The sequence below is a fragment of the Canis lupus genome, chromosome 16, assembly GCF_003254725.2.
Source record: "Canis lupus dingo isolate Sandy chromosome 16, ASM325472v2, whole genome shotgun sequence".
Lineage (NCBI taxonomy): Eukaryota > Metazoa > Chordata > Mammalia > Carnivora > Canidae > Canis > Canis lupus.
The window spans coordinates 18,341,489-18,359,406 of NC_064258.1; the positions used below are offsets into that span (position 1 = coordinate 18,341,489).

Here is a 17,918-nt window from a genome sequence, read left to right on the forward strand (position 1 = left end):
GCTGGTGAAAAATTCTAGAGGATTAAACTATTGAGAATCTTGGGGAAGACAATTGAACTGCAATGCAGACAGAAATTATGCACTTTTTGCCTTAAGTCTGACTTAAAACTGTCGATTTGTGTTATGCGCTGGAGAACATTGCAGTTTCCATATCATAGGCTCTAGGTGTCGCTAGGAGAAAGAAAAGGCAGTGGTTTCTGAATTTTGTTTCTGATGATCTCCGCCCATTTCTCTCTTTCTTCCATCTTAGTTTGGAGCATATAGTTCCAGCTCCTTCTTCTTGATTTGATATATGCCTAGAACTGTTTCTCAGATAAGCAAAAGGGTTGAACTGAGGAACACATCTGTTGATGTGGCTCTGAACAGTGCATCTGCCTTCAATTCAGAAAGCCCTGACATCAGTGTTTTTTCCTGGAAAATTCAGAAGAGAGAGAGAGAGAGAGTGTGTGTGATATGTAGACACGAGTATAAACATAGTTTCCATGCATATAGTGTGTCCTTATGAAATACATATAAATATACATGTATTTAAAATGTCTGATGACATCAGTGACAGAGCTAAATGTGGCATCAACTTCTTGAAAACTTTTGTGCGCTTTTCTCAGAAATAGCTATTCAAAACCGGAAAAGTTATGTCTAAAAATTTACAAAAGATAGATGTACGTCTTAAATCACTTTTCCTTCAGGAACAACAGCTGCATTTTGTTTGAGATACCAGTTTAAAAAGATAGTAGATGTAAATAAAATTGCTTTTCTGATACCAGCTTTTGTCAAGATTAAAGAATTTAGAGCAATCATTTTGCTACTCAAATATAAACCAGAAAGACGTGCAGCTAATTAGGGACGCATTACGTATTATTCTTTGTATGTTGGCTGCGACCTTTTAAAACAACAGATTTCAGCCGTTGGGGAGCATCTCATGGCTTGGGCGGGAGCTGTCCGAGGTACTGAAGCAGTCTCGGCAGCAAAGCCCCCGTCTTTTCGGAGCGCCCCGTTGATTGGGTGGGAGCTGTCCGACGTGCTGAAACATTCTCTGCAGCAGCCCCCCTCTGAGCATCCCAACCCTGGGGGGCTGGTGGCTTTACTCCTCTTCTAAGGCTTATCAGTCATCAAAAGCTGTTGTATGATACAGAAACAGCTTTTCTACCTTGATCACTGAGACGGTGATAAACAGCATGCCTTTCAAATCCAATGGGTTTTGGGCCTCTTGTCCATCCATCCAACAAGTGGGAAATAAAATGTAGCCCTGACCTCTGTATGTGTGTATGCACACATGCCTGAATATGACGGAAAGGAAGTATTCCCACCAAAATAAAATGTATGGTAGTCACAAGATCTAGCAGAGATAAATCAAATGGTAATATTTTACGGTTGGTAATTAACTAGTATTGCATTGCCCATCTGCACAAAACTACACGTGTAAGGGCCCCCCCTCCCCCCTTCCCAGAACCACAGAAAAGGCTGATTTGGGTGGGTCAGTTCTAAGACGTGGAGTTTAGCTCTGAAATAGAAATAAAGCCAGAATACTTTTTCTATTGGAGTTTCCTCATCAATCTTAAATTTATTTAAATATAAAGTCAATTACTTGGGCAACCCTCTTGAGGAATCAATAGCTATTTTGATTTAATATTCATTTTGTAGGTTTTAAAATAAGTTGATTCTTAAAGGAAATGTTGCTAGAAGTGACTTTTAATGGAATTTAGTGATTTCTAATAGGACATAGCTGTAACTGATTTTAAAATACTGGACTTTGTATCTCCCATGCTTGAGTGGTTCTGTTTTATTTTTTAAAAGACTTCAGAGGCCTTGGGCAGTAGTCTTGTTGAGTTTACATTAGCGTGTTCCTGTATTCCTCATTTTTGGTGACATATGATTTCCTAACAATACAAATGCGATGACAACAGGATTTTAAAACAGCAAATTGGCTGAAGCAGGCACTGAGCAATGAGCCCCTGCTTATAATGTCTGTCAGCCTGACAGGGCCAATTGCATCATCCCGTATCTTCAGCATGATGGTGGTTCTTCAACCAGCCCATCTTTCTCTTCACCTTGATTTTTCATTGGTATGATGTCAGCGTCCTATGAGTTTCTTCTTGGCATTTGTCAGCTTTAATATTTTAAGAATCTTGGCTCCACATATATTTTTATTTACCCTAATTACTTTCTCCTGCTCCAATTTTAATTTTTTAAATATTTAATTTCACATTATTTTCCTCATATATGAGAAAAAGGCTAAAACTTTCAACTACTTACTTAATCCCATTATTCTCATGACTGATTTGACAATGCTTAGTATTCTCACCTACAGAACAGTTATGTGGATATTGCAGGGTCATTTGGAGCTTTAATTTGAGGAGACTGGTAGATTCCCATCTCACTCTTCATAATGATAGTGCTACAAAGTAGGTGCTATTACATGCTGAGCACTGAAATCCATTCAGTTTCAGTGAATATATTGTTGCAGTACTAATGGTATCCCTTAATCTTTATTTCTCCACCAGTTCTTTCTTCTTCTGTGCCTACAGGCAGAAATGAAGACCATCTTCACTGATCTGTACTGCCAATGCTGGCAAATGTCTTGTTTTTCTTTTTTCTTTTACATTCCAACTTCTCAATCAGGTAGTTGGCAATGGATTCCGCTTACATGTCATTGACAATCCTCTTTCCCTTGTCTAGCTTGGTGGCAGACTTAGGTTCTTAGTCTTCTCACTGTGGACACTGCACACAAAATGTCACCAGAATTCTCTAAGTAACTTGATATAATGTCCTGTGTGATGTCTCTTTGGTCTTTGTTGTTACATCTTCTGCTCTTGGTGACCACCACCCTACACTTCCAACTTTTGCATCACATGTCTTTCATGGTGCTGCTTGAATTCATGCCCTGTCTCTTTCTTTCTGAAGTTGGTCTTTGAGTTCTTTGGTACATCATTTCCTCCTACTCTTAATGTGGGAGGGTGGGAAAACGTACACTCCCAAGATTTTGGTTTCCACTATTCTATTCTTTACCTTTCTTACTATCTAAAGATAAATTAGATCTCAGATCAATTAGAATGAAGGTAAAGAGAGCCACATATGTTTTACAGCTTCTGTTTTAGAAGATTCCTAAGTAGCTTTTTTTTCCTCTAATATACATCCACTAGCATTTCTTTTCAAAATATTTTGCTTTTCTGTTTTACAGAATTGTAGAATTGAAAAGACGTTGGTGAGCACCATCTTGATCTCTCTTCCAAGCTTTTGTTCCACATGTCAAGCAACTAGATACTAGATTGTTTTTCTGATGGTGACAAGATTGATACTGGAATATATCCCTAGAATTCCCCCTCTTTATGTCTGATTATTCTAGATACATTTCCTTCTAATCTTTTTATTTGTAGTGATAGTATCACCATAACTTTCATCTCTCAGCATGGCATACAATGTATGTAATTTATATACAAATGGAATTTTTCAATATTTTTATTTCTTTTCTGTTACATTAAGTATTTCACTAGATAAGCTTTGAGATCTCCTTATGAGCTTAATGACATATAAATCTATATCCTAGCACTCTGCTGGATACAGTACTTGTTCTGAAAAGTTTAGTTCTTGCACTTTGGAACAAATTTTAAATGCATAGGAATTGTTTACCATGTAAGACAGTCTCTCTGTAAATGTTTTGGTAAAGTGAATAATAGCTGAAGTTTTAAAAATATAATTCTATATCTATAAAGAATTTGCTAAAATTATAATACATCTGTAGCAAGACTATATAAAATTTTGCTTACTGTCTCAGCACAGAGAATGTAGTCATAAGTAGGAAATTGTCTAGATTGAAGGAAGTAAAACTAGTGACATAAGCAGAGTCAGTGCTAGCTAGCTGAACGATGGGTGAAGCCAAATATAGCATCAAAAATACCTTGCCTCTGCATTATACCTTGTATTTTTTTAAGGCAGTGCTATATATACCTCATTCTGTCTTCATACCTACCTTAGCTAGGGAGGAAAACCCTAACTAACAAAGAGCTCATCTGTTGGCTTGAAAAATTAATAAGGATAAACCTAATTACTCTTCAGTTGGATGAGTCAGTTGTCAACTGTGAATGATACCAAACAAATATCAGTGTGTTAACAAGCCTTTGGTCTCTAGAGCCAGTCAAAAAAATATGTGTTTGCTTAAAGCCCAAGTTGTTTGTGGAAAGTGAACATATGTTTTCTCAGTGGATTTGAGTTTTGTGTAGCAGTAAGACATTCTGAAGTGGGCATGGAAGCCTACTTCATATGGCATGCTTTGTGTGTCTGTGTGTGTGTATGTGTGTGCTGTCAGCACACACTTTTAAATAATTTACTTGTATATGTTACCTGTAGATTTAAGGAGGTCTGAAGCGTTAGAATAACATAATATTAATTTATATTTTTGACAATGGAATCAACTCACTTTCCTACATGAGATTAATATTCTAACGTCGCTGTGTAGACAGGAATTTCTCTAGATGTTGGCTTTGGACATTTTTTCTTCATAAAATAGAGCTTTTCAATTTTGTACATAAAGCTTTTTCTTCTGTAGCGTCAGAATGATTAATGAGTTTAATTTTTGCAAGCAACTGGCAGGAGTTGCTGAGTAAGATGTACATGCTGATTGTATATAACCCCGTTCCTTTTAATTACTCTGACTATAACAATGCATTTATCAACTGCATGCAGAATGCTTCTCTGCAATATACAATATTGATCCCTTTCATAGAGCATTGCCTATAAAAATAATATGTACGGTAATCCTTTCAAAATTAAAATCTGCTTAATAAATTTAATGTTAAGGGCACTGAGTGCCTATGTGCCATATTATGATTTGCTTTCATTTTAAGCATGTGGGATTGATTTTATGTACATGTTGAGAGAGAGAGAGAGAACCACTCAGCCTTTTTGGTTAATGACTTTTGGGACATTTATCTTTAGAGTGATCTAGCATTGTGAAATTATCTGAAATAGAACATTTTAAAATTTGATAATCTCTAATTTTACAAATGAGAAGACTACAAGTAATTATGTGAATAATATTTGGCAAGTCACTTGTGTTCTCTGGACCTCAGAGAAACCCAGCCTTCCATTCTCTCCTGTGTTTTTAGTATACTCTGCGGTATCATAATTGAGTGGAGGAATTAACTTAATTATATCACTGAGTTTAAAAAGTATGACCAAGATGAAATCTAACAGTCTAAATTAATTTGGTTCCAAATGGATGTGCTAATTGCCAAAGGGAAAAACAAACCATTTTGCCACAGTAGTATAAGATTTTGCCCTGACTTGGTTTCCCCAATGGTTTTATTTTTTTCCTCCATGTCTTTCTTGCTGTTTGCCCAGGAGCACAGGACATGTTCAGTTTTGCCCCATGAGTGAGAAAGATATATAGATACAGATGTAACTTTACAAGAAGACTAGAAGCGAGGAAGGCCTGTATGTCCAGATGGTAGAATTCCAGGTGGTGAAAACCCAGCTTCCCAGTCAGAGCATCGTGGGTGGCAGGGGCACAAGCAGCAGGCTCTGGGGACAGATGCTGCACATGAGCACAAGGCAGTGATCAGAACCCCAGAGGGAGGCTGGGAGGAGGGCATCTCCTTGACTACAGATCAACATTCTTGGGGCCTAAAACAGGGATTAGTTTGAAAAATGACAAACTTCCTTACACTTACCCTGCATTTGTAGATAAACAACTTGAAGGCATTAACATCATCCCAGCAATTTGCCTGATAGTGAATCACACACACTTTCTTTTTTTTTTCATTCTGAAGGAACTTAAGGATTTTCTAGGTCATCACAGTTCATTGTGAAAGTCACTGTGTAAACTTCCTATAGTGCTCAGGTTTCATTTGATATCAGCTTGTACCTTAGATAATTTGGGGTCAGTCTTACCGTGCTTATGTAAAAATAAAAAAGTGAAATAGGGGACATGGGCATGTTCCCCAATATGGAGTTGAGAAGACCAATCAATTTTTTCTACTCCTGTTATTTACTGTTTGGGAAGATTTATTTTAAAGACAGAACTATTGGAATTCATACAGCAGCTTTCATGGAACAATGGGATAGTTGTTGTGTGGCCCTTAATATGTTTATATAATTGTATGTATCCACCATACTTGACACATTGTACATTGATGTATCTGAGGGGGCATCAGCCAGCAGGAGAGGGGGCAGGAACGGAGTAAGTGAGCAGTGCATGGGAAGAACCACACACAAATAAGGAGATGGGGTACAGCCGAAATTAAAGGTAGGAAAATACCAACATCCAGTTCCCCTAATCATTTTCCCCAGTACACTCAATTTTTTAAACTTTATTCAGATCTTTCATATGCCTTGTGCAAAATCCCATTAAAAAATAAAAACAAATAAATATGGGACGCCTGGGTGGCTCAGTGGTTGAGCATTTGCCTTTGGCTCAGGGCATGATACCGGAGTCCTGGGATTGAACCCCGTGTTGGGCTTCCTGGATGGAGCCTGCTGCTCCCTCTGCCTATGTCTCTGCCTCTCTCTCCCTGTGTCTCTCATGGATAAATAAAATCTTTTAAAAAATATAAGAAACCTCTATAAAAGTCATGAGAGGTGAAGTTATCTCATCTCTTTGTGACACTTTTTTAGAGTTACAGGTGTTCACAGCCCCACAAGGGAGCCCACCCCAGGGTGAACCAGCTCCAATTACTAGAGATACATTTTTCCCATTTTTTAATGTGAGAAATCATCTGATTTATATAAAAAACAAAATTTAAAATGATACAAAATATCAATTTCAAAACAAAAAAGTGAGTGTATTTAACCATATTCAGCTTGTAACAGAGCAAATGGGTAGGAGGAATAATTGATATGCCGTAGCAGGTTTCTTTTTTTTTTTTTTTAATTTTTTTTAATTTTTATTTATTTATGATAGTCACAGAGAGAGAGAGAGAGAGAGAGGCAGAGACACAGGCAGAGGGAGAAGCAGGCTCCATGCACCGGGAGCCCGATGTGGGATTCGATCCCGGGTCTCCAGGATCACGCCCTGGGCCAAAGGCAGGCACCAAACCGCTGCGCCACCCAGGGATCCCCGGTAGCAGGTTTCTATATGAAATGGTAGCAGAAAAAAATTGGTAAAGGAAGGCAGAGGAACCCTATCTTTTAGGAATTAGAACCAAGAGGCTGCATAGCTATCTGGTTCAACATGTTTAGAGAAATGTACATGATGGGAATCCAGGGATCTTCTACATCCTTCATTTAAGGTCCTGGTCAACTGTGGCCACAATGTAACACTTGTGTTGAGTTACTCTATGTACTAAGCATTTTATGTATGCATAGGCATTATTCAAATTTTGGATCTTTGGCAGTCCTTAGAGCCAGTCAATACTTTTGCCCCAGTTTCAGTCACTGTGCAGTTATATAAGGGCTTGGCATATAGACAGTTTGTCATTGACTGTACTAAATAAGGTTTGGCTTCAATGGAAAAGTTGATAAAGTTGGATCAACCAGATTGTAGTAAGGTGGGCCAGGCTGTGTCTTATGTTGGAAGATTAAACAGGAAGGATATTGGGGGATTTCTCTTTCCTAGATTGCACTGGCACCTTTCTTTTCTTTCTTTTTGGGTTTTGATCTATCCTTCTCTTTAAGCACCTGATCCCAGAGACTAAGCATGCGCTTCATAGTTGCAGACTTTCTTGCTTTCTTTACTTCCCTTTGTTCATGCCACACTCTTGTTTCTTTTGGAGATGCATTTCCTGACCTGTGCTTCCCTGTAGCCTCTGCTCACTGATCCTCATCTCCATAGTTCCTGAGGAAAGACAGAACTGCCTTCACATTTCTGCAGTAGACAAAGCCATGAGGTCCCCTTCCTTCCTTCTCATTTTGTTCTTGCCTCAAGGATGGCTTCCCCCTCCACCCACCGTTACAGGTCTTCTCAGGAATCTTCCTGAGGGAGATTGCTGTAATTTCCTAGGACACTTGAGCTACATTATAGAATACCTAGCTACTTTCCCAGATGAGCTCTTAGGTCTTCCTTCTCATGAGCAACCTATTTTTTTTTCCATTTGCAAATGTCTGCTCTCTATTGCCAAGCATGAGGGAAGTGTTCTTCAGGTGATCTGCTGAATCTCAAGTGAGTGCACCTGTTTGGAGCTCTATACTTGGGTACCCTCCTACTCCAGCGCACACTGACAACAGTGACAACCCAGAAGGAGTAAAGCTCAAGTACAGCTTACATGAGGATGATGGGTTTGGTGGAAGCATAGATGGGAGACGCCACTGGCTGGGAAGTGGAGGAGTGGAGCAGAGAAGTCACGTTGGTTTAGGTTTTCTCAAACTGGCACTCAAGCTAAGTGTTGGAAGAGGGCTGGCTTCTCACGTAGGTAGGCGTAGGGGTCGCCAATGCAGCTCTGCAGATACTTCCAGGTCCTGTGGACAGCTCTGCAGGGATTGTGCTCCTCTGCCCCTTTAGAGTGCAGTGTGCCTGTGCTTTACTTTAGCTAATGAAACGGGAGTGGCAGTGCATGTAGCACTTGTAAGTGGAAGCTTTAAGAGCCAGCACGGGAGTTATTGTTCCTTTTGCCATGGAAACAAACAATATTTCAGATAGCAGCTGTTCAATGGGAAAGATACAAACTTTGGTTTGTAAATCACTGAGATGATGTTACTACAGCATAACCTCACTGGAGCTGATGAGTACAGAGGGATGAATGTTAATGTGGATGAGTTGCCCTTCATTGTTTCTGGGCTTCATCATCAGCTTGGGCAGGGCTAATGCTTGCTAAACTTGCATAGATAGTTTCACTCTGCCTTCTTGTATCTCACAACTACTTAGTTCTCAACGATCTTCAGCTGGAGATTTCTTTGGGGGAATCCGATGTTGGAGGGCATGAGTCTACCTCTCCTGTCACTTACTTTATTTTGGGGGCAAGGGAACCAGTTACCTGAAACACAGTTGCACTGGCTCATGGTGCATAGGGGCCGGGGGTGCAGGGAGGGTAGGAGGAGGGGTGGATAGGTAGGTCCCTAGATAGCCAGGGCAGAAGCCAATGTTGGCCTGTAGGCTGTTGCTAAGGGTGAGCCTCTGAGCCAAGGCTCTGGGCCTTTGATGGGAAACCCTTCAAGTCAGAGAAGTCAGGGCTCGTATGGGGAGACTTGGAAGGTTCCCGGTATAGAAAGCAGCCTCAGCCCTGAGTCTGTCCTTGATGTATGCTGTGCTCTTCCTTCTTAGTGGATTCAGGATGAGGTTAATTGCACTGTGGGAACTAAAGAGTGTCTTCATCCGAAAAATAGGAAATGTCAGCAAAAACATCTAGCTCGTACTCTTTCTCCCCAATTAGCATCCTGCCTATGACCAGTTAATCTCCGGTTTGTATGTAGAAACATGTCATGGATTTCTCGTCCTTTTTTTCTAGATTTTTAGTTCCTCTCAAATTCATCCCCCAAATGACTGGTTATCTCTTAAAGGCAGAGGGGGACATCGTGAGAGACGGGGTGCTGTTACCATGGAAACGGGAGCAGGCTGTGATGAGCAGGGGCATCTGGCTTCCTCGTTGGGCCGCTGACCTCACTGAATACTCAATCACTGCTGCGCTTCCTCTTGGCTGTCCTGTGGCTCTGACGGGATCATATCAATCAGCAGGGCTTTTGTTTGCACAGGTACAAGAAGAGCACCTGAACAGAATCCCGATGTCCCTGCCCCTGCCTCCCCATGATCTTTCTCACTGTGCTGCTTCTGCTCCAACAGGTCTTTATTTTGCCATAGCTGAGGAGAAAGCAATCTTGCTCTTAAAGCCTTTTATTGCTCTTGGGGTTGATCATAGTGTCTCTGAAGCACGAGAGCAGTCATTTCTGGCCCTCGGTGTCTACCATTTCCTTTTACACCATTTTACTTACTTTAATGGACTCCTGGGAAAGGTTTTCCCATCATCATCCGAGATCTGCTTCCTATTTCCCATCCAGCTCATGGCTGGCCAGCCAAGTCCATTACTGTCCCCTGCCCCACATGAGGGCTGCCTGGCCCCTGCTGTGCTGGGAAGCATGCAAGGGCTCTTTACGTCTCTGGGAGTAAAACCAAGGATTCCTACATTGACTAAAGGTCCCACGATGATGTGCCTCCCCCTTCTCACCCTGTGGGCCTCCATGCTGGCCCCTCCATCTGCTGGAATGTTCTCCCCAGGTGTCCTTCAAAGCTTTGCTGCAGTGTTACTTTCTCAGTGACATCTACATTGCCCAATCTGTTTAAGATTGTAGTTCACCCTTCTCATCACTCCTGATAGTCCCAACTCACCTTCCAGCGTGTTGTATGAGTAATTTTCTTTTTAGGCCTGTTTTATTATTGTCCCTCCTCCCCACCCCCATAGGAATACTGACTGAACTAGTATAAGGATCTTTGGCTGATTTGTTCTCTGATGCATCCAGGCACCTGGCACAGGGCCTGGTAGGTACATCCATGGTTCTCCGTGAATATTTGTCGAACAATGAGTGAGTGAATAGCATCCTACCTGAAAAGTCTCTCTTTGCTTCTGTCTGAATAATCAAGTTCCTTTAACTTTAGTTCTCAAAATTTCTTTTGAAATTGAAAGATTGTAGAATTAGTGCCCTGAACATTGTATGCGGCTGCTTACAACTGTCTGAAAATAAATCCTCTCCTTTTTGGGATTTCATGTATTGTTTGATTCTGAACATGTTCTTCCTGATGGTCCAACATAAGTCTATGCTGAGAAGATAAAACAGTTTTTAGGGAAACAGTAGGATTTACTTTGGGAGGACCTGCTTAAAATGTCAATAGTTAGCATTTGTAATATTTTGTCTGAAATTTTTAAAAAGTATGAGTTAAATACAAATTTTCTATGTGTGACTATTTTTACTGAGTATTTTTTTTTTGTGGTTATCAGCAAAAGTAGTAGCAAAGACAGTCCCATTAGGGAAGATGCGGATCATTAAGAAGATAGTTCTATAAATATAAGAATGTGGTAAGTTGTTTTTGATTAGAAATCTGTATTATCTAATTATCAATTTAAATGAAAGAAAAAGACCACAGCAACTTTTTCCATGGTACTATGACCATCTCTCTACCTAGCAGGTAGAGAGTCAAATCAGAATATTTTTGAACTGTGTGTCATTAGAGCAACACTAAAGTTCCCTGACCAAAATGCTCTGTTGCTCTAGAAAAACTGTTTCTGCATTCTGTAATCTGGTGGAAACTGCCTGGGACTTTAGCTACCTATGATGCCCATTTCTATAATACAGTAGGAGTTTAAACCTGCCGTTTAGGAGAGGGCTAAGACAGGAGACCACACCCCCTGTGTAATCCTGACTCAGGTCTGTTCCGCCCAGTGCCCCGCCCAGTGGCCCGGTGACACGCCCCTCCTGTGGCTCACTCAAGGCTTCACTGACACCCTTTGAGTCAAGTCTCTCTAAATATATTGTGCAAAATGAAGATTTGCAACTTTCATTTCTCTTTGCAGACAGGGTTGGAATGCAGATACGCATTGTGAGTGCTCTTGTATCCACACCAAACTGGGCTGAGCTGTTTAACAACACTGAGGAAGGCATACCAGCTGTCCCCTTGGCATATGGTCTGTGTTGTGGGCACACTTTGAAGGGGTGATTAGAAACCTGCAGGAAGGCTACATCCTTCACCCAAAGGCATGCTAATAAGCATGTAGAGTTCTAGAGTTGTTGGATGACACCAAAGTGCATGCAATTAGATAAAGATAATGCAACAGATAATAAAGAGTTGCATGGCCAGCTCTGATCACTGCATTGAATTAGTCAAAGTGCCTCAGAACGCTTGCGGCCAGAGACTCACAAAAGCCCATTTTCTGCTATCGTTACTTAGGGAATAGGAATATGAATTAATGCACCAAAGTTTCAAAGTCCAGCCTCCAGCTCAAGTGCAGGGAGAGAGAAGGGTCTGTGGTGTACATGAAAAGCCACTGCACATTCCCCCACCTGGCTCTCCACACCTGAGAAGACTCAGTGAGCCTTGGATGCCCACAGAGCTGCCATTCACCAGAGAAGCAGCCCAGGCAGGGGTTCCACTCAGCAGGTCCACCTTCCCTCCCTTTGCGTGTCTGAGGAGTCAGAGATGACTCGTGATTTTAGGGGCACGGGGATGATCCCGGTATCTCCACACTCAGCCTCTCATGTGGGAGCACAGTAACCCGCTTATTGTTGGAGACACGCAGATAGCCCAGGACAAGGAATGAGGTCACTGGGTCTTTGGCAGGAGTCAAGAGAGGGAAACCTCCCAGATAAGACATCAGAGCTCAGCTGGGCAAACAGAAGCAGGATACAGGCGAGCATGGGGAGCAGATGGAGTTCAGCCAGGAAGATCAAGTGTGTCCCTTGAGTGCTGTGTCAGCCGGTTAATGCCCACCTTGACTAGCTCATAGAAGCCAGACCCCAGGCTTTGGTTTAGAGACATCATTTTCCAATTGTGCCTTCCCTGAGTCCTAGGGTTTCTAATGAGAGCCACAGGGGTGTGGTGGGGGATGGGGGAGAAACAGGAGACAGAGCCAGTGGAACTTGGCTCCTTCCTTAAAGCAACTGCACCTTTAAAATATGTACTTGTTTATATAAGTTCACATGAAAAAGTATGTTGGTATGACACGAGCTCTTCTCAAGTCACAGCCCAGTTATTCCGTAGATGCAGATACCAGTGTGGCTGCATAAGGAGCTGATGGAACCATTTACAAAAGCTTCACATGTAGAATTCAGTCAAGGACACACCTCACATCTCATCACTGCCTGTAGGAGCTGCATTTTCTTGTTTGGTGGCTGGTGGGTGCCCCCCACCCTCAGCGTCTTCATGGTAGGCAAGGTAGCATGGTGGGCAGGTGCACCTTCCTGGACTCAGACTGCTGGAGCTTCAGTAGTGACTTTATCCACCATTTACTCATCGTTTAACCCCCATAAGTCACTTCCCTGCTTTTGGACTTCAGCTTATTTATAAGACTAGGCAAAGTAGTTATCATATCTTCCTCACCAATTTGTTGTAAAGTTTGAGTTAATACATGAGAAACACTTGGAATATCACCTGGCATGCCATGAATAATTGCAATGGTATGAGGTCCTTATTGCAAGATGCCATTGTTCTGGAAAGGAAGGGCAGGCAGCTGGCATACCTTTAGGGCAAACAGAGGGGAGCAAGAGGTATGGAGAAGGAGGGAACATGGTATTATCCCTCCCCCCTCCCCTGTGATCATATATGCACTGAATATTAGCCATAATTTTGTGTACTTGACACTTACCTGTAATCCTGAAAGGTGGGTTAATTGAGTGATCTGGTTATGACAGTTGAACTGATGGGCTAGTGGTGCCAGAATTAATCACCATTTCCCTCTGTGCTCCTTCACCCCTACGTGGCATTCCTGGAGGAAAAATGAGTGTGAAACAAGATGTCCTAAGTCAGTCCCCCCACCCAAGAAGGTGGTTGATGAGGGAGTGCAGTCTGATCCCTAGATTAACTCCAAGGGCTGTCATCTCAACACAGAACACAGACTCCTTACCGGGATTGCTCGTGGAGCTCCTCTAGGGCCAGGCACTGCCTTGAAATTAAGGTAGGAAAGAGTTGTTGAGAAAATTACTTCTCTTGGAGGCCCTTTTATGATCAAGAACTTGAAATATACATGGTGAGTGCTCAGTACAGTGGTCAGAACAAGTCCAAGTAGAAGTCATGCAAGAATCACTGCTGAGACAGCTGGGAGGCCAAGGGAGAATGTAAACAGGTAGTTCAGCCTCAGAATTCCTAACAGGAATCCCTGGCAAGCATGGCCTCGGGAGCCAGAGTGAAAAAGTGTAGAAAACAGAATGGAAATGACCAGCTATGGATTTGCCTACAGCGATCTTAAAGACAACAAACATTTTGTGAACAAAGGTCTTAAACCATTCCTCAGAGCGTTTCTCAAAAGCTTCAGCATAAATGCCTCACTTTTAATGACCTCTCCATTAGCAATTATGTCGACAATGTAATGAAGTGGATGTTTTCATTTAAGACATTCCGAAGTCCCTTCAGGCTCCCAAAACCAGGCAGTTGGCCACCGAGTGTATCAGCTGTATCCTCACTTGCAGTGGTTTTGAAGTTCAGGTGGCACACTCTTCCCTCCCCAAAATGAAACAAACAGAGTCAGCATTTTACTCAGGGAGTCTTTGGAGAGTTTTCTACAAACTCAGAGATCTTTAGGATCAAAATACCCTGGAATTGGCTCATGGGGTCAGTGAAAACCCTGGAAAGGTAACTTGTACCGTAAAATGCCTGATGGTCAACCCTACTACATCAAACAGTGGAGTGTCGGCATGTGTGCATGAGCAACTGAGTCTGCCACCCACTCACTGTTCAGGAATCGATGAACCTTGAGTGTTCCAGGAAGACCTGGTTGCGTATCTGGTACCCGTTTCACTGTCTGGGTCAGTGTTACTCAAGGTCAGTTGCCTTCCAAACACTGGCATTCACAAAGAAGGGCCTTCTCAAGGAGGCATGCATCAAAATGCTTCAAGAACAGATAGATATCTAGGGAAAAACATGAAAAATCTCTGGTTGACCCAGCTCACTTAAAGGCAAGATACAAACTTCAGTGACGCCAGGCTGGAAAGAGAAGGGAAAAATCTATGTCCATCTTTGAAAAAGGAGTTCTGACAGCCTAGCTTTTAGGGATGAGGGTAGCCCATATTTCCTTTTATGACACAATTCTAGCTCAGCATTGAAAAGTCTGAGCACATCTGATTGTTCTGAATCATCAGCTCTTGGCATGTTTCCTAGTCTTCATTGCTCCAGGACTGGCCTCTTCTCACATTCATGGAGCTCAAACAAAATCTGGTGACTGATAGAATATAAAGTTTCACTTAAAAATACAATTATGAATAATCTAATTTAATCTAATTCTTTTAACGTCAGTAATATGTATATATATTTAACTGTCAGCTTTACAGCCCCTTTGAAATAAGATTGGGCCTTTGCTCACACAGACCTCAAGGGAAACTACACATGGAGATCTTCCACCTGTCCTTTAAAAATTTCTGCTTGTGCAAACATTCATGGCTAAAAAGTTTGGGAAACACTGAATCCTTAAAGCCCACCTTATTTGCTTTAAATATAAGAATTCCACACCTAATGTTAGCACCTAAAGTAGATGTGTTTATGGCAGGATTTCTCACTTGATTGCATCAGTCTGAGGCAGCGGCTGTATTTGGGAGGTGGAATATGTGTCAGGAGGAGGGGCTGTCCTTCTCTGGCTCCCGTGAACTCCTCTGGTGACTTGACATCACACCCAGGTTAAGAAGTCAGCCTATCTCTGACAGTACTAGTTTTCGGTAGCTGCTGTGACAAAACACTACAAACTGGGTGTCTCAGACCCGTAGACACACACCACCTCACAGTCCTGGAGGTCCCAAATCTGAAATCAAGGTGTCAGCAGGCCTGGGCTCCCTCTGGAACCTCCAGGGGGGACCCACTCTTGCCTCTCCCCTCTGCTGGACAGCTACTGTGCTGTTTTGCTGGAAGCTTTTAAGGGAGAGAGCCTCTATTTTTGTCCCCTCTTCCTGAAAGCCACCCTAATCCCTTAATCTGTTTGATGTCACTGTGACAGGCTTCTAGGACACCTTTTGTGCATGGTTTTTGGAGCATTTACTGCACCTCAAACAAAATTGTCCGTTTTTAATTTATTTTCCACTGGAATCTGAGCTTCTGAAAGACAAGGCTTGGGGCATGGGCCTTCAGGGGCCAGAGGAGGGTAGGAGAAATACGTGTCCTGATCACTCCTAGCACCTCCAGGATCTAACCCTGTGCCTCTGTGAGGCTGTGACTCAGAATTGGTCTTGTCTGCCTCTGCGTGCCATTCTACTTATTCATTATTTCCCCTAACAAGCAGTCCAGGATGGAAATGAGGACATAAATGATGCATTCCCAAGGCCAAACATGAAGAAGGAGAAAACTCAGGAACAGCCTCCTCAAAGGGCACCCCCAAAGTCGCTGGCATTTCTACATTATTCATTGTCCTCTTCCCAGACACCTCATTTCATGCTGTGACCAATTTAAAAGAAATGAGGTTATTTTTAAGATGTGTCCTTTCAAAAAGCAACAGCCAGATCTCCCTCGGGGTTTCCAGTTTCTTCCCAGGCAGTGGATAAAATTCGTGTTTGGGGACGATAAATAAAAGGGAAGAGTTTATCTGGGAAAGAAAGAAATGTAAAATGTCACGAGACATTAAAAGCAGCACTGCCTTGCCACACTTCTTGTCTGGTCTGTCAAATGAGTAAGTGTACACCTCGGGGGACGTTTCCTGCCACAGGTTTGCTTTCCCAAGATGCTTTCCCAAGATTTCAGCTGTCGGCTGGGACTCAAGATCCGTGTTTGTGGCCTGGCTTGTGGCATGGCACCTCTCGGGGCAGCTGCTCCATCCGAAGCCTCATTCCATGGGCCCTGCACCTCAGCCACCTGAACTCCTGGCTTTTCCTCCAGCATCTCGTGCTGTCTGGCCTCCACACCTTGGTGTGCATGGTTGTTTCCTGTCCCTCTTCCTTTCCACGGCTGGAAAACTCCTAGTCACCCTTCCTCGCTGATGGCTGACTATCACCCTTCCCTGCTGATGGATGGCCAGCACAGGTGCCGAGTTCCCTGCAGGGTGAGTTTTGGAGATTGGGGATAGGATAGCTCAGCGGTTCCATCCTCTTTGCTCCGTGTAGTAGGAATTGTACACGAAGTGTCCTCACCAAAGTAATTTCTGCATACGTCTGGTCTTGTCACTGGGTTAGAGACCTTCAATTGCAAGGGCCTGTCATATTCCCTTTGGAACCCCTTGTGTTTGAAATAGAGCACGCATACGTGTTTGGAATGTGGGCAGAACGTCGTGACCTGGTGGAAGATACACGTTTCTTTAATAATTTATAAAATGTCAGCACCTCTCTGCTATGTGAAATAGAAAATCATCAGAACTAGTAGAGCTGTAGGTAAAGGTGACTTTCAGATCACTGGTCCGGTCCAGACACTGGCAGACTTGTCTGGAAGAGCCAGATCATGAACGGTTTCAGCTTTGCGGGTGACAGTCTGTCACATGCACCGCACCCTGTGGGGGTGGCACAAGGGCAGCTGTGGACAATGAACAGGTGTGGCTGTGTTCCAGCAATGCTTCATTCACGAGGTCAACGGGCAGGGTTAGCACGTGGGAAGCAATTTGCAGACTCCCGAGTCAGAAGAGGCAGAGAGCGTCAGCATAGACATGGGTGTCACTTGTCTGCAGACCCAAGATGAGCTAAATCAGCCATATAGTAGGAAAATAAACCCAAGGGCTTGGAGCCATCTCCGGATCACACCCAGTGGCCCAGACAGTAAAGAATCTCTCAGCGGATGCGTCCTGACCAGAGGTGGAGCCGCCTCGGAGGCTGGTGGCAGGGTGGCTGCAGAAGATTACCCGTCCAGGCCCTGGACAAGGTTGGTTTGAAAGGCTGCCAGAGGAGAGGGCGAGCGGCAATCACGTCAGACAGCCCAGGGGAGGCTCCAGGACCGGGAGATGGAGCCACAGGGTTGACAAGATAAGGGAAGAACCCGAGAGCATGTGCAAAGGGGAGTTGCAGAAGGGAGAGCCCACGAGCTGCTCTAACCTGGCGAAGGGGCTCAGCCCAGGGCTGGACACAGTGAGGAAACGTGATGTGAGAGGCGGGGCCGAGCAACTGGCACGAATACCATCAGCTGGACGCCCGAGTTCCATTTTGGGGAAATCAGATTTTTGTTTCATGTCTGCCACGAACATAAGGCATCGCCTTTAAAGGGATGGGGGAACGTTTGTCATTTAGGGAGTATTTTTACGAGGACATATTGATACAGCGCTAAGAAGGCACTTTGCAAACCTCTTTAAGTAATGCACCCCAAATGCCCTCATCTGGCTTCAGTAAAAAGCTCCAGGAAGACAAATAATCCAAAGCTTCACTGTGGGCTTCCAGCTCTAGGGGCCATTCCC

General features: G+C 43.1%; 1 protein-coding gene and 1 pseudogene across 3 annotated transcripts in view; one reads left to right on the forward strand and one right to left on the reverse strand.

Annotated features, from left to right (window-relative positions):
- DPP6 (dipeptidyl peptidase like 6) overlaps nucleotides 1–17,918 on the forward strand; it is an 829,290-nt gene that overhangs the window by 141,486 nt on the left and 669,886 nt on the right. The window lies entirely within an intron of this gene.
- LOC112670603 (rRNA-processing protein FCF1 homolog) lies at nucleotides 7,170–8,928 on the reverse strand (annotated as a pseudogene).